The sequence below is a fragment of the Pan troglodytes genome, chromosome 5 (genome assembly GCF_028858775.2).
Source record: "Pan troglodytes isolate AG18354 chromosome 5, NHGRI_mPanTro3-v2.0_pri, whole genome shotgun sequence".
Lineage (NCBI taxonomy): Eukaryota > Metazoa > Chordata > Mammalia > Primates > Hominidae > Pan > Pan troglodytes.
Window position 1 is genome coordinate 176,138,736 of NC_072403.2, and position 8,242 is coordinate 176,146,977.

Consider the following 8,242-nt stretch of genomic DNA (forward strand, 5'->3'; position numbering starts at 1 on the left):
TTTTATATTTTTAGTAGAGATGGGGTTTCACCATGTTGGCCAGGCTGGTCTTGAACTCCTGACCTCAGATGATCCACCTGCCTCGGCCTCCCAACAAAATTACAATTTAGATGTTCCTACCAGTTTAGGACAAAAGCAGGTTTTGTTCCATGTCAGCAGATCCTGGCTGGAACTCTCTGGATCTGTCTGTTCCTTCAAGTTCTAGGACAGTATAGTTTGCCCTGTGAACTCAGTTGTCTGATGTGTTCAAGAAAATTCACTGATTTTCAGTTTTTTTTTAAATTGTGTAGATAGCAGTGATGACTTCCAACCTGTTTCCATGTCAGATCTGAAACTGAAAGTATCACAGTGGAATCAAACTAGAAATGTTATCAGGAAAATAATAATAACCTTTGCAAACACTTGGAACCTGAGTAACACATTTCTAAAAAATCTACAGGTCAAAGAGAGAATCTTGAGGACAAATTTAAAAATATATCAAACTTAATAAAATAAATATAGAACATTTTTCTTCTCTCAGTCAAAGCATTGTTGACAGAAAAATTCACAGCAATTCAGCCATCTAATATCCTACCTCAACAATTCAAAATAAAAAGAAAAAAGCCCCAATGCAATCAATAGAAAATAATTACTAATGTTAACAGCATGAATCAATGATATTGAAAACAGAAATAATAGAGAAAATCGATGAAAAAAAAGCTGGCCTTCAGAAATACCAATATAATTGACAAACATCTAGTAAATCTGACAAAGGGAAAAAGAGAAGGCACAAATTGTTTATATCTGAAATAAAACTGGGGATATCACTACCAACCCTGCAGAAATCAACAGGCTAATAATAGAACACTATGAACAGCTTTACACACACAAAACTTAGATGAGTTGAACCAAATCCTTGAAATAACACACACACTATCATAACTCACCCAATATGAAATAGTTACTCTGAATAGCACTATAATTATTAATACAATTGAATACATGATTGAAAAACTCTCCCCAAAAAGAGAGCTGCAAGCTCAGTTGGTTCCACTGAAGAAGAGTTCTACACAGACTCTTCTAGAAAACTGATGAAGAAAGAATACTTTCTAACTAATTTTATAAACCTAATATTACTCTGTGTGATGGTTAATACTGAGTGTCAACTTGACTGCATTGAAGGATGCAAAGAATTGTTCCTGGGTGTGTCTGTGAGGGTGTTGCCAAAGGAGATTAAGATTTAAGTCAGTGGACTGGGAAAGAAAGACTCACCCTCAATCTGGGTGGGCACAATCTAATCAGCCGCTAGCGTGGCCAGAATACAAAGCAGGCAGAAGAACGTGGAAGGACTAGGCAGCTTAGTCTTCTGGCCTCCATCTTTCTCCTGTGCTGGATGCTTTCTGCCCTGGAACATCAGACTCCAAGTTCTTCAGCTTTGGGACTCTTGGACCTTTGACTGTAGACTGAAGGCTGCACTGTTGGCTTCCCTACTTTTGAGGTTTTGGGACTTGGGCTGGCTTCCTTGCTCCTCAGCTTGCAGACACAGCCTATTGTGAGACCTCACCTTGTAATTGTGTGAGTTAATACTCCTTAATAAACTCCCCTTTGTATATATATATCTATCTTATTATTTCAGTCCCCCCGGAGAACCCTGACTGATACACTCTGCACATTTGTTGAAAATCAATTGACTGTACATGTGTGGGTCTCATTCCATTTCTGTCTTATTCCATGACCTGTTTGCTATCTTGTTCCCAATGCCACACTGTCCTGAAATCCAGTAGTTTCATTTCATCGATTAGAACCTGCAACCCCATGTTGAACAAAAATGGTGAGAAGGAAATATCTGTGACTTGCTCCTGATCTTCAACCTCTCACCCCTAGGTATGATGCTGTTTATAGTTGTGGGTTTTTGTTTTGTTTTGTAGATGCTGCTTATCCAGTTGAAGACGTTTCCTTCAATTTCTAGTTTGCTGACATTTACTTCATCAGTAATGGTTGTCGGATTTTGTCAAGTGCTTGCTTTTTCTGCATTCATTGGGATGATCATATACTTTTTTTTCAGTTTATTAATGTAATAAATTACATTCATTGATTTTTAAAATATTACACCAATCTCATATTCCTCAGCTAAATCCCAAGTGGTCATAATGCATTATGCTTTTGATACATTGTTGGATTCAATTTTCTAAAATTGTTAACAATTATTTTTTCATGTATGTCTATGTGTTATATTGGTCTGTAGTTTTCATTTGTTGTAATGTCTTTTTTTAAACAGATTTGTATTGATCTATATTTGATATATACAAAACCGTACATATTTAATGTATACAATTTGATGAGTTTGGATATATGTATACAACTGTGGAACCACCACAATCAAGGGAAGAGACATATCCAGCACCTCTAGAAACTTCCTCCTCTGCCTTTGTTTTGTTGTTTTTTTGTGGTAAAAACACTTAAAAACTTAAGTGCACAATACAGTGCTGTCAACTTACGGGCACTCTATTGTAGAGCAGATCTCTAGAACTTATTCATGTCACGCAACTGAAACTTTATGTCCATTGAACAACACTCCCCTGTCTGGTTTTAATATGAGGGTAATGGTGGCTTCACTGACTGGGTTGGGAAGTATTCGTTCCTCTGGAATTTTTCTGGGAGAGCTTAAATAAAACTGGTATTATTTCTTCTTTAAAAAATTGGTAGAATTTCACAGGCAATCTGGGCCTGGGGATTTCTTTGTGGAAAGGCTTTCAATTATGAATTCAATTTGTTTAGTAGATAGAGTGCTACTTAGGTTTTCTATTTCTCCTTGTGTGAAGTTTTGATAGTCGCATCTCAAAGAATTTGTCCATTTCATCTAAATTGTCAACTTACTGGAGTGTTTGGATATCCACAGGCCAAAAAAAAAAATGCATCTTGACCTAAACCTTACACTATATACAAAAATTAACTCAAAATAGATCACAGACTTAAATATAAAATGAAAAAATTACAAAGTATTTAGAAAAAAAACAGAATCTCCATGATCTAGGGCTAGGTAAAGTATTCTTAGACTTGACACCAAATGGAGTATCCATAAAGGGCAAAATTGGTAAATTTGACTCCATTAAACTAAAGAACTTTTGCTCTTCCAAAGACCTTATTAAGAGGATGAACTAAAGAATTTTGCTCTTCCAAAGACCTTATTAAGAGGATGAAACATTACAGAAAATATTTTCAGACTGAGAATCTAACAAAGGACTGATCTTAAGAATATATAAGGAACTATTAAAACTCCATAGGAAAGTAAAACAATACAATTAGGACCTAGACATGTCACTGAAGAGGAAATGCAGATAGCAAACATGCATGTAAAAGTATGTTTAACATCACTAGCTATTAGGGAAATGTAAATTAAAACCAAAATCAGATATCTCTGAATGCCTATCAGAATAGCTGAAATTAAAAATAATGACACCACCAAATACTTGCAAGGATGCTGACAAATGGATCACTCCTGCATTTCTGATGGTAATGTAAAATGTTTCAGCCACTTTGGAAAAGAATTTGGCAGTTTCTTAAATAACTAAACATACAAGCACCATGTGACCCAACAATTATCCAAAAAGAAAGAAGGTTTATGTTCACATAAAATTTGTACACAAATCTTAATTGTAGCTTTATTCATAACAGCCTCAAATGGGAAACAAATAAGATATTTTTAAATTAGTGAATGTTTAAACAAGCCTTGCTATGTCCAAAACATGGAATACTACTCAACAATGAAAAGGAATGAGCTGTTAATACATGCATGTTAGTATATTGATACATGCAACAACCTTGATGACTCTTCAGAAAATTATGTTGAGAAAATGAAATCAATCTCAAAAAGTTGTATACTATCTAGTACTGTTTATAAAACATTCTTGAAATAACAAAATTATCAAAACAGAGAGACAAAACTGTGGTTGCCAGGAACTAAGGACAGAGGAGAGGGAGAGGGAAGTGAGTGTGGCTTTAAAAGTTCAACATAAGGGTTGTTTGTGGTGATGGAAATGTTCTGTATCTTGACTGTATCATTGTCAATATCTGCAAGGTGTTACCACTGGGGGAATTGGGCAAAGGGTATATTGGATCTCCCTGTATTGTTTCTTACAACTGCATGCATATCTACAATTATATACAAATTTAATTAATAGAAACCAAATCTTGACACATTTGGTGAGAAATAAAAATAGAATGTGTGAAAATATGCTTATTGTTCCAGAGGAACAATAAGGCTTGGTCAGGTAAAATAACCTGTCAAGTCTGGGCCAGAATACATCACTGGCTTTGGGGTACTACTTTAGTTTGAAACTGTTATGAAATTGCCTTCTCCCCTGCCCCTCCATAAGACACGCATTCTTGTGGAAATGTACTTTCCATTTCTTCCTTAAGTTGCACTGAGATAAGCTTGAGGGAGGAGGTTGAAATATGACTGACCTGATTCGTGGCATGAATAGTTTGAGACCCATATGGTTTATTTTAAGGGCATCTCTATTCTTTCTCTTCCCCTGCTGAAAAACAGTTCAACATTAGCCACCCTGCAAATTCTATTTACTTGCCAACCAATGTCTCACTTTTTACAAGACAACTTCCCTCTGAGGTGTGGCCTTATGCTAATGTATAAGAATTCATTTGAATTCATGGAAAATATTGCTTCTTATATGCCATTCAAAGTGTTAATATGATTAACATGTAAGTGTTCCTTAGAGACAACTAATAAAATGATGAATGCAAGTAAGTACTGATGGTATTAGAAGACAATATTTTAGCTTCTTCTCAAGGTGCTTCAAGTATCCTTGAGTTTTAGAGAGCATTTTACCAGGTAGCTTACTGAGGCCCTAATCATAGTATCCTCTAGAATAAAACAGGAATACTTAATTCCTCCTTTCCTGAAAATTGTGAAAATGTGTAATTTCAGAAAAGAAGAAATGCGTGAGGATTGAAATTGGCAACCAATCTTTGAAAGCCTAGTAGACACCCAATGCCTTCAACATGTCTTATATGACCCTTGCCTCCAGCCTGTAAGGTGAGTTTTGTTTTCCCCATGTAGCCTAAACGCACCTACTATAAATCAAAAGTAGAGTTTACATTCCCTTTTTTTTTTTAGATGAAGCTTACTAATGTATAAAGTCCCACTGATTTCTTTTTTAGAAGGTAGTTCATAGGCACTCCACCACAAAGTGTCCCTTACGTGTTCCTGAGAGTTCCAGGGAATAAGCAGTGCTCCCTCCCAATCACATTTTCAACAGTTTTGCTCAGCCCACCTTCAGCCACCTTGTCTTGATGTCAAGCTGTGGCCTTTGCTGTTGATGATGGTCACTTTCTTGGGTGTGGAAACATGGCTGGCAAGCCTTGCTGATACTTCCATATGAGCCACGGGCTTGCCACTGACGGTCTATTTTCCAGAGCTCATCCTGCGTTTCTCATGCTCCCCCTGAATTTACCAGGCACCTTTACCTGGGATGCTGGTGGCCCCAGGAATGGGACCCTTCTTATGCAACACCGTTGTTGCTTTCCTGTAGAGAGGATGGCGCTTTGTTCTGCTGCCAGCTTGTGGCTTGTCATGCGACAGCCAAGGAAGTCCTCCTGCACGACAGAACCATCCCATGCCTTGCTGGCCTCAGGTTTAGTTTAAATACCCCTCCCTCCCTGCCTGCGTTACGGTAGGAGGCCGACTTTCTCCTGGCATGCCTGCTGATTCCCTGCCCCACATTAGATTGCTTCTGGGGTGCCTGACATTCAGAATACTCCTTACCTTCATCAGTCAGGTGATGTTGACCCATGGTTCTATGAGATAATCTCAAAATAATCTAGATTTGGTACGTTCCAGAAATTTGGATTAGTTTGTTTGGTTTGTGGCTGCATAACATACTTACTTGCCGGTTTACCTTGGCACAGGCTTGGAGAGGAGACACCGGAAGCGTGAGCTCCTGAGATGACAAAGATTTTACTTTGATTTCACAGTTTCGAAAATCAAGCCATTTCCCTCGCCTCCTGAGTCACTTTAGTCTGAGCAAGGATAACAAAGTTTAGTGAACCCGAAAGCATATTTAGGAAGCGCTATATTGCGAGGTTGAAGCTGAAAATAAGATTGTTTTATTCAGGGTCAGACCCTATTTACTACAAACCTCATTAATTCTTTGCTTTAGAATAATAAGGGGGCTTGGGCAATGGCCCCCACACACATGGGTGTGATCATAGTTGAGGGTTAACAAGATGTCTGGGCTTATTCATTTATCTGTTTAGTAATAGCTTTTGTTTCCCCTTATCTAGTTCGCCAATATTAAAATATAATGGTGACGAATTTGTATTTCACTGGATTTAATTTGCTAGATTACTGGTCCCTCAGGACATGTTATAATTGTTATTTTCCAAATAATCGAATGCAAACATCTCAAGATTGTTTAGTTGGGGGCATGGAATTGAAAGTGATCATTTCGAGACAATCTATTTGTAATACAATTTGCAACTACATTATGCCACTTGCTCTAGGAGAACATGGGTAAATTGATTTGCAAGTAAAATATTTGGTAGAATTAATATTAGTTCCATTTTATGTAACTTGTAAAATTCCAGTGTTACTTTAGAGACTGCTTGTGAATGCTAAAATTACTTGTAACTTTTATTAATTAATAGTGAAGCAGAATTGTTGTAGTTGGCTAAAAAATATAGACTTGTTAATTGTGCCCTGTAATTTTTTTTTTTTTTCTTTTTTCTGGGATGGACTCTCACTCTCTTGCCCAGGCTGGAGTGCAGTGGTGTGATCTCAGCTCACTGAAACCTCCACCTCCTGGATTCAAGCAATTCTCTTGCTTCAGCCTCCTGAGTAGCTGGGATTACAGGTACCCTCTATCATGCCCGGGTAATTTAAATACTTCATGGAGCACATATAACTTACGAGAGCAGCATTCTTGCATAAAGTAAACATTAAAACATATCTTCATTTTATGTATTTTATACATGCTTGCCCACGTTGTGTGTTCATGTTTTTATCTTTTTAACCTATTTATATTGGCATTTGAGAATTAGTGTCCTGAATTTGCAAAACTGGAATTTTAATTGAAGTCCAGTTTGTGTAAATCAGATTTACACAGTAGCACCGGCTTCTTGTAATTAGAACGATAAGACTGACATTTTCCTTGGAAAACCGCTCATGCACCATGTTCATCTCTAGCTGCTTATTTTGCTTCTGATAGGGTTTTTATAATAGGAATCCAACATTTGTTCTCGTATCACATAAAACTTTGCTTTAGTAAATGCTACACAAAAATTACAAAAAGCCAGAGATGGACTCAGTAGATACTTCCACTTGTATTTAATTTGTGGATGTGTGCAGAGATATGTTATCTCGGGTTTCTAAGGAAAGGCATAGAATCAAACAGAAACCCATGGGAAAATAAGCTTATTCCACGCTGCTGTGAGAAACAAAATGTGCACATAAGTAAATTATGTAGAGTTAAAACATTCCTTGTACTAAGTTAGCATTCAGCATATAAAATAGACCATTATTATTTTACTGATCCCTTTATGTCCCTTTCTGACTGCATTCTCTATAGGGTTATCCATTTTCCTGAGTTTTACATTAATCATTCCTTTGTTTTTTTAATGGTATAATAATCTATGTATATAGAATGAACCACAATGCTCTAGTTAATTTATTAGTTAATTTATTTTCACTGCTCTTTAGCGTTCCACTTTAAAGATATTTTGCAATTGATTTGTCAGTGCTACTATGGCTAGGTATTCCAAGTCATTACTTCTTTTTGTTATTATGAATGGTGCTACTCTAAACATCCTCATACACCTCCTGGTATACATGAGCAATAGTTTCTCTGGGGGTTTGCTTAGTTATAGGTATTCCGATGTTCAGCTTTGCAAGGGAATACCAAAGTGTACTTCAATGCATTTGCACCAGTTTCCCTGTCACTGGCATGTATTTGTTCTCATTGTTCTACTTCCTTACCAACATTGGATATCACTAGACTTAAATTTTTGCTAATTTGGTAGTAGTAAAGTAGATTTTAAATTGTGGATTTAATTTTCATTTTTCTGATACATACTGTTCTCATGTCATACAAAGCTTTGTTTTAGTAAATGCTACAAAAATACAAAAAGGTAACAGGGGACTCAACAGATATTTCCATTTGTGTTTAATTTGTGGATATGTAGAGAGATCAGTATGTTATCTTGGATTTCTAAGGAAAGGCATGGAATCAAACGGAAACCCATGGAAAAT

The 8,242-nt window shown here is 36.6% G+C and overlaps 1 long non-coding RNA gene across 2 annotated transcripts in view; it reads left to right on the plus strand.

Annotated features, from left to right (window-relative positions):
• LOC104007066 (uncharacterized) overlaps window positions 1-7,979 on the plus strand; it is a 141,307-nt gene extending 133,328 nt beyond the window's left edge. For both annotated transcript variants that reach the window (XR_001718891.4, XR_008548724.1), the window contains exons 2-3: window positions 4,925-5,032; window positions 6,751-7,979. This is a non-coding gene — a long non-coding RNA (uncharacterized LOC104007066). The remainder of the gene's footprint in view (window positions 1-4,924; window positions 5,033-6,750) is intronic.
• The last annotated feature ends 263 nt before the right edge of the window (window positions 7,980-8,242 follow it).